The sequence below is a fragment of the Heterocephalus glaber genome, unplaced genomic scaffold, assembly GCF_053883595.1.
Source record: "Heterocephalus glaber isolate CG9 unplaced genomic scaffold, H.glaber_assembly_v1.0 deba00000809, whole genome shotgun sequence".
NCBI lineage: Eukaryota > Metazoa > Chordata > Mammalia > Rodentia > Bathyergidae > Heterocephalus > Heterocephalus glaber.
Genome location: NW_028258163.1, coordinates 9,540,238 through 9,562,913, shown reverse-complemented (window position 1 = coordinate 9,562,913; position 22,676 = coordinate 9,540,238). Strand labels below are relative to the sequence as shown.

The 22,676-nt window shown below is 35.1% G+C and overlaps 1 long non-coding RNA gene across 1 annotated transcript in view; it reads left to right on the top strand.

Moving 5' to 3' along the window:
- Positions 1-22,676, top strand: part of LOC110345203 (uncharacterized) — a 101,373-nt gene that overhangs the window by 58,173 nt on the left and 20,524 nt on the right. The window contains exon 2 of the long non-coding RNA XR_002388375.2: positions 19,589-19,651. This is a non-coding gene — a long non-coding RNA (uncharacterized LOC110345203). The remainder of the gene's footprint in view (positions 1-19,588; positions 19,652-22,676) is intronic.

Sequence of the window (22,676 nt, the reverse complement as noted above, 5' to 3'; positions counted from 1 at the left end):
AAATGGCAGGTGTTAGGAAAGTGGTGTCAGGGGCTTGGCGACAGGTTGGATACAGCGGTAAAAGACAAGGGTCAAAGATCATTCCTAAATTCTGAGCTTGAGTAACTTGTCGGCTGGTGATACCTTTACTGATCTAAAGAAGTTCAGGAGAGAGAGAAAGAGAGAGAGAGCGATCAAAGTTCAAATGGTGGCTGATGTGAGTGAATAGGAGGTTCAGTGACAAGTGTCCAAAAGGCTTACAAGGAGAGATGAATTTGAACACCCTACTGAGAGAGGCCTATGTTTGTTCCAAAAGTTGAAAATAATGACCTGTGTTTGAATCTTACAAACAAATTGACTTGGGAAAGGATCTGGGTTGGAAGAGAATAGACTTTTAAGTCTACCTCTGGTCCTTCCCTCTGCTGCTAGAAAAAGAGCTAGCATGTGTGTGTGGGTGGGGGGGCACTGTACATGGACATGTGTGTAAATAACAACCATGTCTGTATTTTGGTCATGGAAGTGAATTAGTCACCATATAAAAAACTGGCAACCATTTGTATTAGTAGGACCATCTTACAGGATACTTGATAAAAATGATAGATTTTAACACTTTCAGAGTTTCACATACTGTTTCATGCAGTAGGACATTTTAAGTCATTCTCATGAATTCTATTATATGGATAGGATATTTGTAAGGAGTATCTTTATCATAAGATGGGAGAAAAATTGTTCTTTTTTTATTTTTATTTTTATTTGGTATTGGGGATCAAACTCTGGTCCTTGTGCTTGTACAGCAGGCGGCAAAACCACCAAGCTAAATCCCCAGCCCAAATTGTTGTTCTTTATGATAAAAATTTTCTATTTTACATGAATTTTTTTTTCTAATTGAATTTCTTGCTTCCCATGTGACAGGCTAGATCAATAAGTCCACTCCATTTATAGCTTAGAAAATCTAGACAGGGAAGATCATCAAAGAGAAAGCAAGTAATGAAGAAAATTGATGAGTTTACTTATTCTGTTTTCCTTTATTCATTTTCTACTTCCCTTGTTTTCACTGAAACATGACCAATGAAGTTAAATGAGTCAGTACAATTTTTTTCCCAAAGAACCAAATTTTGGCTCAACTGTGTCAATTATAAAAGCAGCTGTTTCTTTCCTATGTCAGCCATTTTCTGAATAAGTGATATTTTGGGGAAGATGGAGGCAAGCTGAGTAATTTTGCCTTAGTCAATGGTTGGCATTATCATCAAATAGGAAGCAAATTAGTCACTGTGAATGAATTAATATCTTGCAGAAACAGTTATTTATGTCCTGAGTGATAAACTTGGGAACTGTTAATCAGTGCTCTGACAGAATTTGTAAATGAGATCAATGCATCACTGTTTGGGATCTTCCAGGAATGATGGAGGACAGGAGAGCTGCCAAAAGACTGGATTCACTTGTTTACTTGCTCTTTTTTTCCTTCACTCCCCTTTCCTCCCTTCCTCTCCCTTCTTCCTTGATTCCCCTCCCCTCTTCCTCCCTTCCTCCTTTCCTTTCATTTCTTCAGTGCTGTGAGGGATATCCTTAAGAAGACCATGTTACTCCAGCTTTTACAATTTAATGAGGAAAATAAATAGTCCAAAGAAGAACTATGTATGGGCTGGAGATGGAATTCAGTTACACAACACTTGTCTAGCATGCACAAGGCCCTGGCTTTGATCCACAGCACTTTAAAAAAAAACTATATGTTTAGGAAGTTGTGACCACATTGGTGTGTTGGTGCATAAAGTATGTGGTAGAAAAAATATTTAGAGAGGAGGATAGGCACAGCAGTAAACTAAACTGTATTACAGAACATGGTTCTGGCCTATTCTTGAGCAGGATGAATTTTCTTAGCTTGTTATCTGTCCACTCATTCATATACTGAATATTTGTTACATAAAGGATTTTAAACCAGCACAAAAAAAACCTACATAGACCCACTAAAAATGAAGTTAAAAGAAGAGAAAAATAAGGAAGAAAATATAATGGAGAAACAAGGCCAACTGAGTAGAATCTTGGTAGATGCTAGAACTATTTTACATCTTTGTGTGCAAATTAAAGAACCAAAGAATGAGAGAAGGCCATACTAACTCCTTGAGTGAGCTGAAATTTTACTCACTGGAAAGGCTAGGATTTTCCAAAATAATGATTTTTGAAGCCATTTAATCAGAAGAACAGATGGGTGATAGAAGTCCTGATGTCTTATTTCTTATAGCACAGTTGATATGGTTTTAGCTTTAAAAAATTTAAAGGAGATGTAACCACATGTCCCCCTTAACCAAAACATAATCTTAATAAAGCACCCAAATAGTCAATAATTCTATTGCCTGAATATTTGCCAGGATGACTTATGCCATTTATACCAGTCTAACTAAATAAGCTAACTTGCTGGGTTTTCTTGTTATTTTTAAACCAATTAAAAGATGAAGCTACCTAATAAATATAATAATTTTAGTTTCAGAATGTTTGACATGTAGCCCTTCTTTTTGACAGTGATTAACTAGAGGGGAGTTGCCTGCTCAGGCTACTCTAAATTTGCAAGACTTGAATCAGTTAAACATTCTCTATTATAAGGAAATTTTAATTATGTATACTCAGATATCCTTATAAGATTATAGAATCAAGTTAAAAAGACAAGCTTCCAGACCATAATCCTTGTAGAAGTTAACTGCTGTGTTAAAAGATCGTCCCAAGCAACCATAAATTTATGTCAGTAACCTAACTTTATTTATTTATTTATTTATTTATTTATTTATTTATTTATTTATTGGTGCCAGGGATCGAACTCAGGACCTTGTGTTTGTGAGTCAGGCGCCAGAATTACTGAGCCAAATCCCTGGCCTACCTAACTTCATTTTTGTGTAAACATTAATGAGATAGGGTGATAAGAGTGGCCTATGTTGAGTTCACGTTTCTTGGCCCATAACCAATTCTTATATGCAGAGGCTAAAGTTAATAAAAGCTGCACATGATCCAAAAGTGCTCCCAATGTGTGTTTCCAGGAAGTGGTAAAAAGCATGATATGTGGTGAAAGTCTATAGCACAATAGCTGGGTCTAAGTGCCACCAGATCCTCATGAAAAAATTGTCTCGAGTAACAAAGACTAATAATGGGTCAGAGATGTGGCTTGTGTATGAATTAGATGAACTGTCAATTGGCCTAATAAACCTATGATTTGGGGGAACAAAAATGAGCATTTTTGAAAATGGAATAAATGATAGGCAGACTCCAACCAGGATGTATTGTGCCCAGAGTCACAAAATGTTTACAACAGCTGTTAAAGAGGAGAGACAACAGGTCAGAAAAGTCACTGAATAACTCTGAGGGCAAAATGTCTTAACTAGGGCTTTTATTGGTTTATATTTTCAATCAGTTGTGTAGGATGAGGCGTAATCAATAGAAGCTGAGGCAACTAACTATGTTGTAAGGTGATGTGAATTGAGTCTCTAACAGTTGAGCCTCCATAACTTTTGCCCTGCACTCACTTCATACCTATAAGAACTCTGTCAAGAATCCTTTCTGACTGTTTGATGAAATATAATGGCAAGCCTCTAGTCCTCTTTCAGGTCTTATTAGAACCAACATTTTCTGTGTTAGTAAAACATATTAAGCTTTAAAAGATTTAAATTTTATAAAGCCATAGTCTATATAAAAGAACTTTTTATGTTTAGTTTTGTTCTCTTTTTAAGTTTGTCAGCAAACTTTCTCAAGCTAGGTATTAGAAAAGTTAAAAGTGGGACCTGTATTTGCTATGAAATATTTTGGGGTTTTTCTGGTAAAACTGGTTTTGAATTCTACTATTCTATGGAAGGGATCAGCTTCACCCTGAAGCTGCGAAGGCTGAGATTTAACTGGTTCTTACTAAATTGAAAGAGACTGAACTGGTCTTCAGTGACAGTTGAAAGCCCCCCTGCCCACCAGTTGTTAGTTTTATAAAGCATTTAAGTGATTTAACCTCATTACTCTGATCAATTTTTGTACCCTTTCTCATCAACTACTTATTGCTACTTTTTAAAATTGCAAATTAGTCTGGCTAAATAAATGTATATATTATGACTGTTCTTGATAGTTTTCCTTTATATGCTATTGATCATCCAAGTGCAACAAAGTGGTAATATTGGAGAGAAACCTATTCTCTTATCAAAACTAGTGAAACTGTTTATACTTTTTAAGATACAGTACTTTCAGTAAAACTAATTAAAATCTATGAGCATTTTTTTCAAAAATCTCAAAATTCCCATTTATTTTCATAAGTTCTTTTTTCTAGTCTTGATAATATGTTTGAGTCGAGAACAAACCAATCACTCAACCAAAGCAATGACTCATTTTGCAAACATAAACATAAGCAAAAACAAAGATTAAAATAAAACAAAACAAAATTTGTAAGTAGTGACTTTTGAAAATTGATACAAATGGCTTCAATGAAATTTATCACATATTATTTTTATCCTGCTAGTTAAAAGAAAGGATAAAAGATCACTGTCTAGATTACTAAAATCATGTATACAAAGAGATCATTTATTTCTTTAATGCTTAAAGTCTTCCTCCCTCTGATATCAGCCCTATGATTCAAATTGGAAGAGAAGCTTTCCTAAAAGTTGTCATTGGAGGTGTATGAAATGTACAGATTACATTTCTTTGGAAGTCTGCAAGAGAAAAATGTGTGACAGTTTATATTTGCTCTGAAAGTATGAGAAACCTATCAGTAACAGTGAGCGTGTGGCATGGACTTCAACACACACATGCACATCAAACCACCACACCTCAGAAAGAGCCATAAAATTTTATCTTCAACTTATGACAATTATTTTTCAGAATCTCATTCTTCCTAGGTACCATGAGAAACTAAAATGTATAAAATTGAGGATACTATGCCAGTAAAATTTATATGTCAACATGGTTTCCAGTTGTTTGGTCAAATAAAGTCTATGCACTAATGTGAAGAAAGCTTTTAGATATGGTTAACACTATAAGCAGTAGACTTTGAATTACCATGTGAGCCAGCCTCTCTCTCTCCCTCTCTCTCTCTCTCAAAAGATTTATATCTATATTCCTATATTCCTCTGTTTCACAGGAGAACTACTAATAGAATTATTATTGCCCAAATAATTTAAATAATATTTAAAAATAGATATTATCTTGATTACATCTGAAATAAGGTAATTTGATATTTTCATTTTGAGGAAACATCAATACTTTTATTTACATTTATCCAAAAATTTTTTTTCTTTTAACCTACATTGATAAAGAAAACTTTAAAAGTTCAAAAGGATTTATTCTTTCTACCCAACATGCCTTTTGCTTGGGTTTCTTTTCCCAGTCCCTACCATTTCCTATTCAGCCCAGGAATGAGTCATCTCTAACATAAACTTCATTTTTCTGAAATATGAGATCAGTGAAGAACTTTATCAACATTCAAACTGATTTTAAACCTCCCTTTCAGTGACCATCAGCACTAGATTCTGCTTTACTAATGTTTCCCTCAGTGATTGTTTTCTGTTATGTTAAAAATTTATATTTAACTGATACTTTTTAAAAATGTGAGCTGGAATGGTTTTGAACTAAGCTCAGAGACATTGGCTCAGTTACCATAAGGCTATCTTAAGATTTGCTTTATCTTCTTTAAAACAAGACCTCTTCATAGTGCTTAGGATAAAATTGTATTTTCATTTTCTTCTTTAGGCTCCAAGTAACTGATTTTACCTAAAACTTTTTTTTCCCCAAAGAACTGGAAATAGCTAATTAAAAACAAAGGTGTCCATGATCAAGAGGCCCAAATTTCTTCCTAAGGTAATAAACATGTTTCACAATAAATCTTGATGAGGGTTTTTCAAAGAAAGATGAAAAATTGCAAACTACAAAATTACTCTTCTGTTGTTGCTTACATAGGATTTACTCCTAATTCAATTTATCACACGGATTACCTTCATAAACAGTTACCCAAATCACCTTACTTGAATTCAGTGGCACTGGTATTCAAACATTTTCCTTTATATGGAATTAACTGAGTCTTCTATCACCTGACTGAACCAACTAAAGTCATTTCTCTTGAAGACATCAACAGCCCAAGGAAAAAAAGTTTTCTCCCTAGGGCCATGGGAGGACTTTTACTCTGCACTTGAAAATGTTTGCTCTGTTCCAAGAAGATATTAAGATCAGTTGACTGACAACAGGAAAAATTTTCCTGGCAGAGAAAGAAGCCAGAGGAAATTCATATGCAGACAAAATTTTAACTATCAGGCTGTGTGTATCCCCCATGTCTATTCTAATATGCCAAGTTAGGATAAATCAAATGTGCTCTAAATATAGTAGATAAAAATTGTGATTTTGCAATAATTTGGGAGTTTTGCAGAATATCCATCTTATTGTATCTTTTCCCAGTGCTATTTATTATTGGGAAAAATTATTATTGGGAAAAGTTTAAAACATGCACTACTCAAGAAAAAAAAAAGAGAAAACATTCTTAAAAATTCTGCATTTTAAAAGTGTTATAAAGAAGGCTGAGGATTTAGCTCAGTGGTTCCACCGCCTGCCTCGCAAGCTCAAAGATCAGAGTTCGATACCTGGTACCAAAAAAACAAAACAACCCCCCCTCCAAAAAAAACAAAAAGCATTATAAAGATACAACAGTTTTGCTGAAAGTGTTAGTGTGAGTTTAGGGACTGACATGCTTGGAAGGTGTTTGAAACAAGGAGGGAAAGCAGGTCAGTGGATGGAGCGAGGTGCCTGGTGGGTGTGTCTGCATGCCAGCTGGTCACCCTTCACGGGAAACATCAGGACTGAAGTGTCCTTGCTCAGGATGTGGGGCACGTGTCTACACAGCTTGCCTTTATCCTTAGGGCTGGAAATCTCTTCCAGATTGGGAACCAGACTCCAGGAACAAATTCAGAGGACCCAGCACACATGAGAGCACTGTTGGAGTTAAGTCAGCAAATAAAGGTTCAGAGCCTTCAGGACATACCAGTTTGGGTTTTATAGAAACTGTGCTCCATGTGAAATTAGTAGAACAACAGTGTGTAGACATCATCTCGAATCCAGGCTCTAATTAATATTATAAAAATCTCTCAAAGAGTGCAGGAAACTGATTTCTGAGAGGAAGAGGAGCAGATGGTTGACAAACTTCTCTTCAAATTTTAGGCCATTTTTATCACCTCCTTGATTACTGCTGGGACCTCACCTTCTCCCTGGTCTAAGACCTCCAAACTAGGGCTTTAGCTTAGCTGTCTTCCCTTTGTTGAGCCTTGTTTTTTTTTTTTCTTATTGTGAGATTTCACAGGCAATATGAAGGATATAAATGAAAATTCAAAATGAAGGCACTCATGGTATCTATGCTTGGTCTACAGCAATATAAGGAGAATGTGATTGGGTTTTACCTTCATTCTTTCCTGAAGAAGGCTCATTTTGAGAACCACTGAAGAACTATTTTAACTTAAATTTGATAAATGGAACAACTAAAGATAGTAACAGCAGGGGCCGGAGATTTAGCCCAGTGGTTCCGCTGCCTGCCTTGCATGCAAGGACCCGAGTTCGATCCCTGGTACAAAAAAAAAAAAAAAAAAAAAGGATAGTAACAGCAACAAAATAAAAAAGAAAGGCTCTAGGCACTGATAGTTCTAAAAGAATGAATGTGCTTGTAAATCACTATATAAGGTCTACAAGATTCTATTCAAAAAACCCTAAAATAGATAATCTGGAACCTATTTTATTAATGACAACTTTATCAAATTGTTCACTTCTTAATGATGTTCCTAGGTCAGAAATTTCCTTAGGGTTCTTCAACGTAAATTTTTGTTTTAATTGAATTATTTTCTTATTTTGGGGCCCATTCCTCATAAAACATTACTTTCTATTGCTTCCAGTAAATATATAGGATTTTATAGAAAAGCTATCTTTCATTAGATATTTTCCACTTACCCAAGTAATGAGATGTTCTTTCTCTGTCTCCTCACAAAAACCTAAGCTGATTTACTTCAAACAATTGATGATGATAAACAGAAATTTTTCACAATTGTTTATCTAGGGTAGGTAGGCCATGCTAATAAACAAAGAAGTTTAGAAGTTGATTTATTGGTCTAGTTAGAAATTAAATGGTTTATATTAAAAAAGAAATGTTGAAGGAAGCTTTTCAATAATCACAATTTATTGTTTTTAGTGAATTTTAGTTTGTCCCCCCACCCCTTTTTTATCCTTGGTGTGACCTTTGAATTTTAATGATTCTGAGGGCAAGACTTGATATCTAAGTATAGGGAAATAATATTAAATTTATGATTAATTATATCTTACTTTTCTTTTTGAGGTTATTCATTAAAATAATTTTATGTTTTTCTATAAAATATCCTTCCTACAACATCCAGAAATCATAAAGAAAAAAACTGAAAGCTTCTGTGATTCTGCCATCTAGAAATAACACTTTTTAAAAAAACATTTTAGGGAATTTCCTTTTACTCTTTTGTGCGCATGCATGCATTTCCAGTGGCTCCTATTAGATTTCATAGCATAGAGATGTCTTCGTCTCTGTTTGGCACTTACGGTGAGTTTTCTCACAGTTTGCTTTCTCAGCGTCCTTCAGCTTGACACTCTCTACATGGAAACACACCGACCTGGAGTCTCGAAGAGCAGCGACTGGTGATTACTGTCTATAGGAGGAGTCAAAAAGTGGAAATGTTGCTCAGTAGCTGGTAAACTGACAAGATGTATGAACTGTTTCTGGAGAGCCAGCCCTCATGATGTTTTCTAGGCTGGCAGCCTAAAATGTTTCCTGTTCCTGTCTGAGTATGTTAGATACCTTCCGTTTGTCAAAATTCTTCTGCTGTTTCTTCCTTTGCTGAAATCCAGGCCTGAATCATTGGCTTCATTAGAGTACAGAGATAAAAACAGCTTCAAGTTCTGAAGTAGTTAAAGTCACTAGCAATCAAAGAATAATTTTATTTATGCACTATAAAGATATTTCTGCCTATATATCTATTTGTTGCTCTCTCTACCTACTTCTTCTTCTTCTTTTTTTTTTTTTGGTACCAGAGATCGAACTCGGGACCATACGCTTGCAAGGCAGGCAGGGGAAACACTGAGCTAAATCCCCGGCCCTTTCTCTACCCACTTCTTGAGGCAAAATGCTTCTCCTAGTTTCACTTTTTAGAGTAATTATTAAAAATAAATAACATAATAAAATATTTAAATTCTCTTTGCAATAGGATTTTATTTTTCCAGAGCTACATAAACAAATAGAACTCCCAAATATTGAAGGGTAACCATGAAAATTCATATGAAGTTTAGATGAATATAACAGGCTTATAGTTTTGTGTATATGTACATGTGTATAACTATGTGTGCACACAAGCATTTTATTAAAAGTCTTAGTGAATATATACTACTTTTATGATAGATAAAACATGAAAGTTCACGAGGAAGAATAATGTAATAGTCTTCCATTTCTGGAACTTTAAAGTATAGTCAACCACAGAATGTTTTAAAAACTGTGATATCAGGGCTGGAGGTTTATAGCTCAGTGGTTCTGCTGTCTACCTTGCAAGCGCAAGAACCCAAATTTGATCCTCGGTACCAAAAAAACAAAAAACTGTGATATCAAAGTTGACTGTAAAGAATATTTGTTTGCTTAATGATCAGGAATGCCTCATGTTTAATATTTTCTTTTCTCACCTTTAATTTCTCATTTCCTCTCCCCTCCATTCTTGTACACTGTCAGATTCATACCTCTAAACAGCATCTTTTGTTTTGGATGTTATGGAGAAGAAAATGGGTAATTGTTTTATGCATTAGTTCGGCTTGACTGCCCTGTATTCTTTGCCTTATATACTTTCTGTTCCCTTCCTCCTGTCCCCTTCAGCCTTCTTTCCTAGAATAATCATATTGATGTGCTACATTGAAAGAAGTACCACTAATGGTGCTACTAGTGGTGAATGTGAAAAACTTTACAATATTTTTTATAGTGTCTTAGTATTAATTTGGGTAGGCAGCAGAAGCAGTGATGAGAAAGTCAGATGAGGGAATTTGGAAAAACTTCACCTATCTGGATTTTTGAGATATTTGGAACAAAGATCAAGATGGGTTTTATGCTCTGTAAGACAGTCATATGAAATACAGAGAACTTAAAAATGCATTTCAAACTCACGAAGACAGATGGTTGGAAAAAAATCTGAATCATCTGTGGGCAGAGGAAGTACTTGATTAAACCCCAGCAGGTGAGTGAAAATCATAATATAAAACAAAGGAATTTAAAATACCATTATCATGCCATTAACATAGAAGAATTAGAGCAATCAGATAATTCAGAAGATGCTGTCCTGATGCCTTTAAATGTGGGACTTGTAATGCCTTGGGCTGCAGACAATTAGTCCTGTGTGTCACAGAAGCTTGGGAGTGACAACACCTTTTGACAGCTCTGAATGATGTACTAGTGCCCAGGAGAACAGCAATTGAGAAATTGACTTGATTTGATACTCCTTTTTGTTTAAAGCAGCCAACATTTCAGTGATCTATTATACTCCTGGGTTGTATTTATCTACTCTTACTGTAATGCAATTGTTTCGAAATAAATAATGGGTAAGCTAAATAACAAGACTAATGGCACTTCAGGATAAATAAGAATACAGGAAAATTCACATTGTTAAAAATCTTGCATATCTATTCTTGCCACCTCTCTTAAGTTAACAAAATTATTTGATTTTTTCTTATATCACATGCGATTGGCCTGAAACTATACTTTGGCTCCCCACTTAAACTAATTATAGTTTGTTCTATATATTCCACATTTTTAGGGAATACCCATTTCTTAACATTAACATCTTTGGTAGGATGTGTTTAATTTACATAAAAATTAACTATATACACTATTTGAATGGATCCTTATAATCTAGTATTGTTATGTCTCCTTCATATTTCTACCATCTACTCAATTATTCAAAATTAGAGACCTGAGAGTCCTTCTTGGCTCTTTCCTCTTTCTTGTCACCTCATATCTAATCAGCATGTGATTGCAATGTAACTCTGAAGTATCTTGTAAAAGTTTCCAATCCACAAAGGTGGCATTTCTTTGGGCCCAGAGACATATATGGTCCTGCTGAGATTAGAACCCAGGGATTCAGATTCCTGGCTAAGCCCTCTCTCTGATCTATATTACTTTAAGAATAGAGGCTTTCTTTTTCATTCTGGTCTGTCCTTTCTCAATACATAACTACATCACACACACACACACACACACACACACACACACACACACCCTCCTTGCAAACATTAAGAAAAAAAGCACAGATACAGCAACCAGTATTAATGAATATGAAGCACTATTAACAGCACCTGTGATAGCTAGCTCTGTATTTATCATTCTTATACTTTACTTTTTTATTGAATGTCCACAAGCCCAATTTCTTGATTTGTGTTGAGGATCTTAACCTTTCCTGCCTCCCGAGGAGTAAGGGTTCAGTAATCCTTTCTTTTCTTTCACTGTCCTCTCTTGCTCTTTCCTTTCAGTGTATAAATATTCTTAGGTTTCTTCCAACCAAAACAAAGCAAAGCAGAAACATTAAACAACTATAAAAAACCTAACCTAAGAAATTTTTCTTGTCCTCCCCATTCCCACCAACACTAGGTGTTTCTTTTTCAGTCAAGCCAACTCACAGAGCAGCCCTTGCCTGGGCTCTCCCCAGTGCCGCATCATTATGCATACCTCAACCCCAGGAGCTTCTGCCCTGGTGTCCCCAGGCCACTGTCACTGTCACTGTGTTTTGCCCAAACCAGTAGTTCGTTCTTTCTTTCTTTCTTTCTCTCTCTCTTTCTTTCTTTCTTCTTTCTCTTTCTTTCTTTTTCTTCCTCCCTCCCTCCCCCTCCCTCTTTCTTTCTTTCTTTCTTTCTTTCTTTCTCTCTTTTTTCTTTCTTCTTTCTCTTTCTTTCTTTCTTTCTTTCTTTCTTTCTTTCTTTCTTTCTTTCTTTCTTTCTTTCTTTCTTTCTTTTTCTTTTTCTCTTAGTGGTCCTAGGGATTGAACGCAGAACCTTTGCACTGAGATACATCCCCAGCCTATCTATGTATCTATTTATCTATCTATCTATCTATCTATCTATCTATCTATCTATCTATCTAATTTTATTTTGAGACAAGGTCTCTCCAAATTTCTAAGCTGCCCAGGCTTGGCTTGAACTTAAACCTTCCTGTCTCGGCCTTCAAGAGCACTGGACATGTAGGCAAGCATCACCAGTCCTGGCTCCATTCATTTATTTAATGAGCTTCATATGGGTTGGGCATTATGCTAAGTGACCAGGAGACAAAAGCATGCAAAAAACCTGAAGAAACAGACTTCAGTAACCGTGGGCTTTGCTGGCTTTCTTTCTACTTCTTTTTGTCTTTACCTTTCTCTTTGTGGGCTCCTCTTCTGCCCAATATTGTTGAGACACAATAAATGTTGGTTAAATACTGGCACTCTTCCTGGTGACCTCACTCACATGACTGGACACGTCCATCAGTAGTGAATAAGAGGATGCTTCACCCAGAGCTCCTTCCTGCAGGATGGACCCAGCTGCAATGGATGAACACAGAGCCTCCAGCTCTCAATCCTGCAGCAGCAACTTCAGCTGAGCTGCCTTGCCTGAGGCCAAGCCTTTTTGTAGGACCAGATAGTGATAAGTGAAAGGAAGTAAGATCTAGTTCTTTGGACCTAAAGGGGATGGTTATGCAAGATGACTCTGGAAACCTTGACACACAAGCACACAGTGACACCTTCAAAGACTCTAGAGCCAAATTTCCCCTGGCTGAAGTGTGAGAATTTGAATATTAATCATCATCACCATCATCATCGTAGTAATGATTAAAAGCCATCAAATATGTTGAAAGGCCATTAATTAATAAGAATACTGGTAGAGATCCATAAAACCTCACTGGTTACCTTTGGGAAACACTGGGAAACCACTTCATTATTCACGCAAATGGTAAATGAAGTATCTAACCTGCCTTTCAGTATCAGCTGGACCTGCATATAATAAAAAAGTGGCTGAAATAAGTTTCTTCTTATAGAAGAATTTCATCTAATAATGAATACAATTAATGATTGTTGTATTAAAATGATATAATGATAATCTGATTGTTTTGCTTATCTGTTATGTTGTAGTGGATCAAAGAAAAGATTGTACAAAACAAATTTATAGAACAAGCTCACTAATATATACTACTGTAAAAATCATAAAATATTAGCAAATAGAATTCAAGTATTCATTAAAGATATGAGATTTGTGCCAGAAATGCAAGAATGCTTCAATATCAGGACATAGATTAGTCTAATTCATTACATTATAAATCTGAGGAGAAAAACCATGAGTTCATCCATCTTCATAGATCCTGAAAAAGCATTTGACAAAATTGGATGCTTATTTTTTAAAACATGTAATATAAAAGTCATCAATAGATACTTCATTAACTTAATAAAATAAATATATCTCTGTCCAAAAGCTAACATCTAACTTAACAGAGAAACATTGAGATATTCCCTAAAGGAGGAACGAGGATAAAGAAGCCTGTCAGCATGCTGGCATTCAACACTGACCTGAGATATTAGGTAACAAAATGATATAAGAGAAAGTGATTAGATGATACAGAATTATGTCATTTTTAGATGATATAGTTATATACCTGGAAAACTTAAGAAAATCAACTGAAAAATCATTATATACAATGATATACTTTAGGAGATAGTTGATGTATATCAAAAAAAGTGTTCCTGCTCACAAATTTCCAGTTAGCAGGCATAACCAAAGAAAAAAATTGTTAAAAAGGTAATAGAAAAGATAAAATATTTAGGAATAAACTTTACAAAACAAATGAGAGGAAACACTCCTGAACTAAACAAAAGCAAACTTGGAACAAATGTAAAGAAAAAACCATATACCTAGATAAGGAAGCCCAATAACACAAAGATGTCAGTTTGTAATTTTGAGAACATACCTACCTACTCCCAAAATATCACCATGTTTTATTGCTCTTCATCTCCTGCCTTCACAGTATATGAGCTAGTGGAAAAACAAATGAGAAAGGTCACCAGAAGACGACTAATGATGTGGAACTATATCTAACAAATATTAATACAAACTCCAAAGTTCTGAGAATTATGTCATTCTGGCAAGTGAAAGAGACTCAAAATACCAACCAGGAATTCAGTATATGATAAAAGTAGCTTCTCAAATCAATGAGGCAGAAATACAGGTTTAAATTACAGTGAGATGATATAGTAATCATCTAGAGAAACATAAAGCTATAGATTTTACTCCACTTATCAGAATTACTAGATCAGATATTTAAAAGTAAAAATGAGCCAGGTGTGGTGGCACATTCTTGTAATCTCAGCACTCTGGGAGGCTTAGGCAGGAGGATTGCAATTGGAGTCCACCCTGGACAACTTAGTATTGGGCATTCCCCAGTACGATACACACACACACACACATGCACATGCATACACACACACACACACACACACACAGTGTTATGTCCAAAATATCATCACTAAGATCAATTTCAATGAGATTTTCCCCTATGCTTTCTTCTAGAAGTTTTATTGTTTCAGTTCTTACATTTAAATCTTTAGTCTGTTTTGATTTATTTTTGGATATGATTTTAAAATTATTTTCTATATCTGTTAAGAAGCATTCAATTTTTGAAGGGAGGTAAGAGGGGAAGGGGTATTAAAAAGAATTAAGATGTGACATCACATACCCACAATCAAGTAGGTAATATGTATTTCAAACATGTGCTAGTAAAAACTGCAAAAAAGAAGTATCCAATTTCATTCTTTTGCATGTGTATATTCAGTTTTTCCAGTGTCAATTCTTGTAAAGACTATTCTTTCCCCACTGTAATTCTTGGTGCCCTTCTCAGAGATTAGTTGACCATTGATTTATATTTTTATTTTTAGGTTCTCTATTCTGTTTCATTGATCTTTGTGTTTGTTTTTTTGCCAGTGCCATACCATTTTGATTACTATAGTTCTGTGATTTAGAGGGAAAGTGATATCTTCAGCTTTGTTCTTTCTTGAGATTGCTTTTGCTATCCAGGGTATTTTGTGGTAAAAATAAAATTTTAGGAATTTTTTCTACTTCTGTGAAAACTGCCATTGGGAGTTTGATAGGGATTGCATTGAATCTATAGATTGCTTTGGGTAATAGCCATTTTAATAATATTAATTACTTCAATCTATGAACTATATATTTCTAATTAGTTGTGTCTTTTTCAATTTCTTTTATCAACATCTTGGCAATAATTTTTGGGATATGACATTAAAAGCACGGGCATAAAAAGTAAAAGTAAACAGGTAGAACTATATCAAACTAAAAAGGTTTTTCACTTCAAAGGAAACAATCATCAAAATAAAAAAGCAACTATGAGCAGGTGAAATATTTGCAAACCACATATTCAATAATAGGTTAATATTCAAAATATTCAAGGAACTTCTAAAACCCAACAGAAGAAAAAACAAAAAACAACATAAGAATAGACAAAGAACCAGAACAGACACTTCTTTAAAGGAAGACATAAAAATGGTTGACAGATATATGAAAAGATGCTCAACATTATTAATCATCAAATGAAGGTCAAAACCATGTTGAGACACCAACTCATACCTGGCTATTTTCAAAAAGATAAGAGATAAGTGGTTATTATTAAAAAGCATAGTTATTATTAAAAAGGGCAAGGCATAAGTGTTGGCAAGGGTGTGGAGGAAAAGGAACCTTTTCACACTGTTGGTAGTATAGCCATTATGTATGGAATTTCTTCTATAATTAAAAATAGAACTTCAGTACTCTACGATGCAGCTTTTGGGTATACAGTATATATAAAATAAGAGAAATCAAAACATCTAAGAGAAATCTGCATCTCCAAGTTCATTGCAGCACTATTAACAATAGCTAATAACCTAAGTGTCTATTATCAGATGAAAGGATAAAGTATAGTATATAATATGGGATATTATTCAGCCAAAAAAAGAAGACAGTCCTGCAATTTATGAAAACATGGATGAACCTGGAAGATATTATGTTAAGTGAAACAAGTCAAACACAAAAAGACAAATATTATTTTATTTCACTTTTATGTGGAATCTAAAAAAGTAAGACATATAGGAATAGAGTAGAGTAATATAGGTTCAGCAGAGATGGAGGTATGATGAGGGAGGGGAAAACTGGGTGATGTCCAAGGATACAGTTTGTTAGTTCTGGGTATCCAGTGTTCTGCAAGGTGCTATTGGCACTATGTTGCTTACTTGAAATGTGTTGCAGATTTTAGGTGTTGTTACCACATATACACATACACACGTGTAATGGTGACCATGGGCAGTGATGGGTGTGCTAATTAATGTGACTGTCATAATTAATACACAATGTACAAATATATCAAATTTCACATTGCATACCTTGAATGTATATGTAATTGGACAATTACATATTTCATTGTTTAAAAAGGCAAAAATAGTAAAAAATGAAACATAAATCCTCTCAAAGGAAACCTTTAGAAACTGAAAATGTGAAAGGCCTTCTAAATAATGATCAGGTTAGTATCTATAACTTCTGTACGTGTATCCTGTACCAGACACCGATCTACGAGTTCTACCTGTATTTATATATTTAATCCTCACAATAGCTGTATGGAGTAGATATTTTTATTGCCTCCCTATTAAAATAAACACAGCATTAAGCAGTACAGTTTATTATAAGTGTTCTCACAGAGATACAACAGATGTTAGAGATTCACAATAAGAACAGCAATTCAATTGGAGAAAAGATGGATTCATAGAAGCAGCAATAAGGGCCAGGGATTTAGCTCAGTGGTTCCGCCTCCTGCCCTGCAAACGCAGGGACTCGAGTTCGATCCCCGGTACCAAAAAAAAAAAAAAAAAAAAGATACAACCATAGAAGCAGAGAAGCAGCAATATCTGTAATATGTCCAAAAAGGTTAAGAAGTGAAGGCATGAAATACTGAATAAATCCTAATTCCCTGGACATGGTTAACATGTTACCGCTTTAAGAGCCGAAGATCTAATTCAGGTTTATTAATTTATACTGAAGGTGCCTGAATGAGATAGGTAGTTATTGACTGTTTGGGAATTGTCAAATATGACCCAAAGGCTCTTTTTTTTTTTTTTTTTGAAACTTAGGCTGAAATATTTGAGCAAATGAGGTTTTGTGTTTGTTTGTCCCCCCCCGCCCCTGTACCGGGGATCAAACTCAAGACCTTGTGCTTAAGAGGCAGACACGGTGCCACTGAGCTAAATCTCTGACCCTGAGCAAGTGAGTTTTCTAACAAGTGAAGCCTTAAACATCGGAGGACTGTTCTAAGAACAAGCACAATTTCCGTATTCTGCAGTAGACAACAGCAAGGGTCAACTGTTCACACACTATCATTGCCCTGGAGTTGCTCAAAAGAATTCTTGCTGGGAGTCGGGGTCTTCTCAGTGCCAGTGTTGCGTGGTGAGCACAGAAATACTTTTACGTATATCCATCCACCATAACTTCGTATGTGGCCCAGATGCTGTTCTGCTCCACAGCCCACTCATTTCTTTGATGCCAAATACTTCCACTGGCTTTCTCTAAGGAGAATGAAGATCCAGTGCACCGGGAGTCTTATGATTTTTTAATTTTATATCCTTGACTTTTGCAAAATGGACCAGCAAATTGGAAATTGGAAAGATTTTTGCAAATAGAGACAGTGTAAACGTTATTTTCAATTGTATCTCATGTCCATGTTTTATAATCACTTTACTCTTTCTGAGGTGGCAGAGGGAGAGAAAGACATCAGCATTACAGCTAGAAAACAAAATCAACAACATATTTTTTATCATATGGTGCAATTTAATAACAGCACAACAGAGGGAGGCTTGAGAATAGCAATAGAAAAGTTTCTTAGCCATTTGAACTGCTAGTATACAACGAAAATTTATATGAACCTCTTGAAGAATCTCATTTAGTTTCCAAACAGTATCTGCCAACAGTGAAGTCCAGAACAACTCTGCAGCTGTTATTCATAATAAACACTCAGAAATATAAAACTATTTAGCCATGGATCATGGGAGTTTTCAACAAATATAAGTCTGGAATGCAGAGCTTATACTGTGAATTTTATGCAAGATCCTCAGAAATCTTAAAATAAACAGCAACCAAAATTAGCTGTTGCTCCTACCTAAATATGCAAACTTGGAGTTAAAAGCACATGGTAGGGCTTTTACCTGGGAAGCACTGTACTCATTCCAAGTAATAAAAATGTAACAGAGACATAGGGTTTTTTTTTTTAGAGAATTGTGGATATATTAATAAGGAAGGTTACTATGAAGGTTAAAGTTTCTATTAGAATCTGAAATAAAAACAGAGCCCTTTTCTGGTTTACATTTATGATTCCAAAATGATGATTTTTCTATAAGGTTTGAAGATATTCAGACTATGGAGACAATGTATCTTTTATAAATTTATTTTTCAATTGACTTGTTTCTCTCCTGATCTCCAAACCCCACAAACACAAAAGACAAATAAACACAAACATTTGAATGTAATGAGAAAGGAAGAGGTTAAAAATAAAAGTAGGTAATTAGATTGAGTTATCATCTTTAACCAGAGAAGTGGGTTTACTTTCATACCACTTATTTTTAGCTCCTCTACAAATGGTTTTCTTTTAGCTTAAATTAAAGTATTGTTTGTAAAGCTATGTATGGCTTAGTATTGCTTATAAACTTCAATGTGCATTCAAAACACCTGGGGAATTACAACTAACCTGAAGATTCTGACTCAGTAGCTCTGGACCATGGCCTTACAGTCAATTTTTTATAAATTTCCAGTTGATGATAATGTGGTAGTCCCTGGACCACATTTTGAATAGCAAACCTCTACAGTTCAGAATATTTCTCCCTTGAGATGGTTAGGAAGCTAAGGATTCTGCATACTTCGTCCTCTTCTGGGAATAAATTACATCAGTATATTGAATGGCTCTGAAAAACTCAAGATTTTTGTGAAAAATACACATGTTCATCTTTGTTCTGTTGAGTGTTAACCTAACTTAAATGATAAATCCTATAGAATTTCCCCTTCGCATTTTAAAAAATGGAACATTAAAATCAAGGAGAGATTTAGTTCTATGGTACACACTTTTAGAGACACTGGCTCAAAAATAGTACATACTAATTGACCCATTATTCTAAATCTATTTCTTTAACAAAGAATATATTACATTTTTTGAAGTTTATATTTCATTTCTGAAAAGTAAGAAATATAGACATTCTTGCACTTGGTGGGAAGAGTACCATTTTCCTTTGGTAAAATCCCTAGTAAGGGTTGGCTACCCACAGCTCCTTGTGGCCAGTTTTTGTACATAGCTATGACTGGTTCTTATATTTTTAAATGGTTGAAAAAAGCCAAGTGAAGAATAATGTTTTGTGATATAAAAATTGTATGAAATTCAAATTTAAGTGCTCATAAGCAAAGGTTTATTGAAACACAGCCCTTCCATTCATTCATGTGCTATTGATGGCTGCTGTCACTATATGAAAGAAAGGTGAGTAGTTGCAACTGAAACTGTAAGACCCACAAAATAAAAATATTCAATTTTCAGCCCACAGAAAAAAAATCTGCCAACTTCCTCCATAATGGACCTGAAGAACATAAGATTAAAAAGGTAAACCATATGGTATTTTATATTATTTTCCCCATCCTAATTTTTAAAATTAGAAAGTTTATTGCTTAAGAATCAGAATTAGGCCATGTGTTTTGTTCAGTGATACTGCTGAACTAAAAACTAAATGCATGAGTGGCATTTGCATTTAATTTTTTAAAGATTTAACACCCAGGAGGATTTCAGGAACTCAAGACCCAACATCATTTGTGTTATCACACCATTCAAGATGCATGGAACATGGAGCTTGTGACATGGAAGACTTCTATTTCTATAGAGCATCATAATGGGTTACTATGTACGCGTGACCCCAGCAATTGTGGAGAGCAGCAGAACTCTGCAACGGGGTGGGGGACGGGGCAGAGACAGAGACAGAGAGGCTGAAATTATAAATTGCAGAACATGAAACTCCTTCAAGGAAGGGCCTTCAAACTTTCCAAAAGAATGCAAAGAGACAAATGCTTAATGAGGAGGATTTTGTTGTGGAAACCTGGAAAGGGCGAAGTTTTACATTCAAGATGAATGATAGCTAGAACCCAAGAGAAAGCCAAGGAAATTAGTAGGAAAATGTGGGAAGGCATTAGGATTTCAAAAGTTGGTAATTGAATGGTTTGAGACCATCCTATGTAAATGTCCAGGGGAAGGAAGATGCAACTAATATTTGACATATAATCAATACATATTTGTTGAATGGTGAGCTGCACAAGTTACTTTACTTTGTTAAGTCTTATTTTGTCTTCTAGCAGATGGAGACAAGAATATCTATTTCTCAGTGCTGTCGTGAGAACTAAATCCCTATGAAGCATGTGGCCCCGTACCTAGTGTATAATGGGGTTTCAACAGTTACTAAATTATGTTACCATTGCTTTTATGTCCTCATTCTGAGAATATTGCTAAGCAGATAGTAGGTGCTCAGATGGTATTTGTTGGGTATAAAATGGAAAAATTTGTTCCCATGACTAATGTTAATCTAGCATGAAACAATGTATATCTTTTTTTTTTCCGGTATGGGGGATCAAATTCAGGACCTTGCGCTTGCAAGGCAGGCGTGGTCCCACTGAGCTAAATCCCTGGCCTGTATATATATATATATATATATATATATATATATATATATATATAAAATTTTTTTTTTTTGGTACCAGGTATCAAACTCGGGTCCTTGCACTTGCGATGCAGGCATCAGAACCACTGAGCTAAATCCCCAGCCCTAGCCTGCATATCTTTAAAAAGTGTTCCCTCTTATGTTTTGATGTTAAATGAAAGGAGCACCAATAGGAAAAAGTGCCTGAGCCGTTATGAGTTGGGATTGATGTAACAGTGAGCTCTTTTTACTCACAGTAGCCTTAACATTATGAAACCTATGCGGCCCTGGAAACACATTGTCCCTACACTGTTTTAAAATATCACCCAAATGGACCACAGCCCATTGATGATACAGTCAGACACAAGTTTGACTGAGACAAATAAGCAATGAAGACAGCAAGAAAAACAATTATGCCTTTTACAAAAATGTGAAAAAGGGAGCTATGTGAGGAAAATGTTCTCTTTCCCTGAGAGCATTTTAGAAAACTGAATGTTTCACCCCTGGCTGTCTCTTCATCTGAAGACATGACAACTTCACAGAGGAAAAGGAACTTTGAGCGATGGCCTGTCTATGACCTCCAGCAGAGGTTAACTGAGGTAGAAAACAAATGTACCAGATCTTCTCCTGCATGATCGGAGTGCACATCTCCCAACCTTGCCCGCATCATTACAAAGTGTTAGAGCTAACCCTAAAAAGGACTGGATTTAGGAAACTCCTCCTAACTGAAACAAGAGCCAGAGAACTATAAAAGTTTGAATCCAGATTTCTTTTCCTTTGTGTGTAGTGCAGTTCTTCATGCATGTTCCCTGACATTGTCTCATTTGATTGTGCTGTCCTCTCTAGGAAGCACTCAGGTGTAATTACCCTCCACATTAGACACAAGGACCTCAAAACTCTGAGGCAACAAGGGTTTCATCCAGTTTCCCATGGCTCAAAGGTGCCAGAGATGGAACTAAAAATTTTAGCCTTTTCCACTGCTCTTTCTGTCACATCACACAGTCTGGTTCAGGAGTCCTTGGGGTAAATGTTAAAGAGCAAAGGGAAAAGGAAGCCTATGTACCTTCAGGCCTTATAGTTTGCTACCCACAGGCTTAGCTGTCCTTATGTAAAACACATGCCAAGATGACATTTATCATATTGAATGTGCATGCAAAAGTGACACTCAGCTTGAGGGGGACTGGGTCATGTTCATGAAAAAGGCAACCACAGATGAAGTTTAATGTTCGAATTGTGTTCTTTCATGAGAAAGGCACTGTTTCATGAGACATTACTTTTATTACTCTCATCTATCATAGTTATTTCACTGAAAACAAATTAGACTTACACTATTTTTAAATGCTTATATTTTACAGGTATATTTTGAAATGTCTTACATAAAATTTATCTTGAAAGTTATATTAAAGAATCACCTTTTTTTAGAGATATGAAAAAACTAGATGTCTGAAAAATATCCCCTCCACAGATTACACTCAAACTACTTTATCTTCTTTCCCTTCTGAAATTTGTGAAGGGACTCCTGAATGCTTAAAGACTCTTGAATTTCTTTTTGTAAAAACACAGCCTAGAGGTTTTCAATAAATATGAAATATACAACATTATGTGCATAGATGTATTTCCTTTTTAACAATTAAAAATCAGAAAAATTGACCTGTGAGGATAGAGTTTTATACTGTACTTATTTATGATACATGTTGCATAAAAGGAAGCAGAACATGTCAATGGCCAATTTGAGTAAGATTTAGGAAACTTTTTAAAAAGACAAACATCTGAAAGCATAAACTAAATGCTTCTTCTTTTAAACATCTGGAATATTAACCTTTAAATCTTACTTGGAATAGTCTGATGTGAAAAAGAGTTTAATAGTACCTTCTTTTGTACTGTAAGGTTAAACAACACTATAATGCTTTTTAACACTTTAAATAAAATTTGTTCCAAATACTT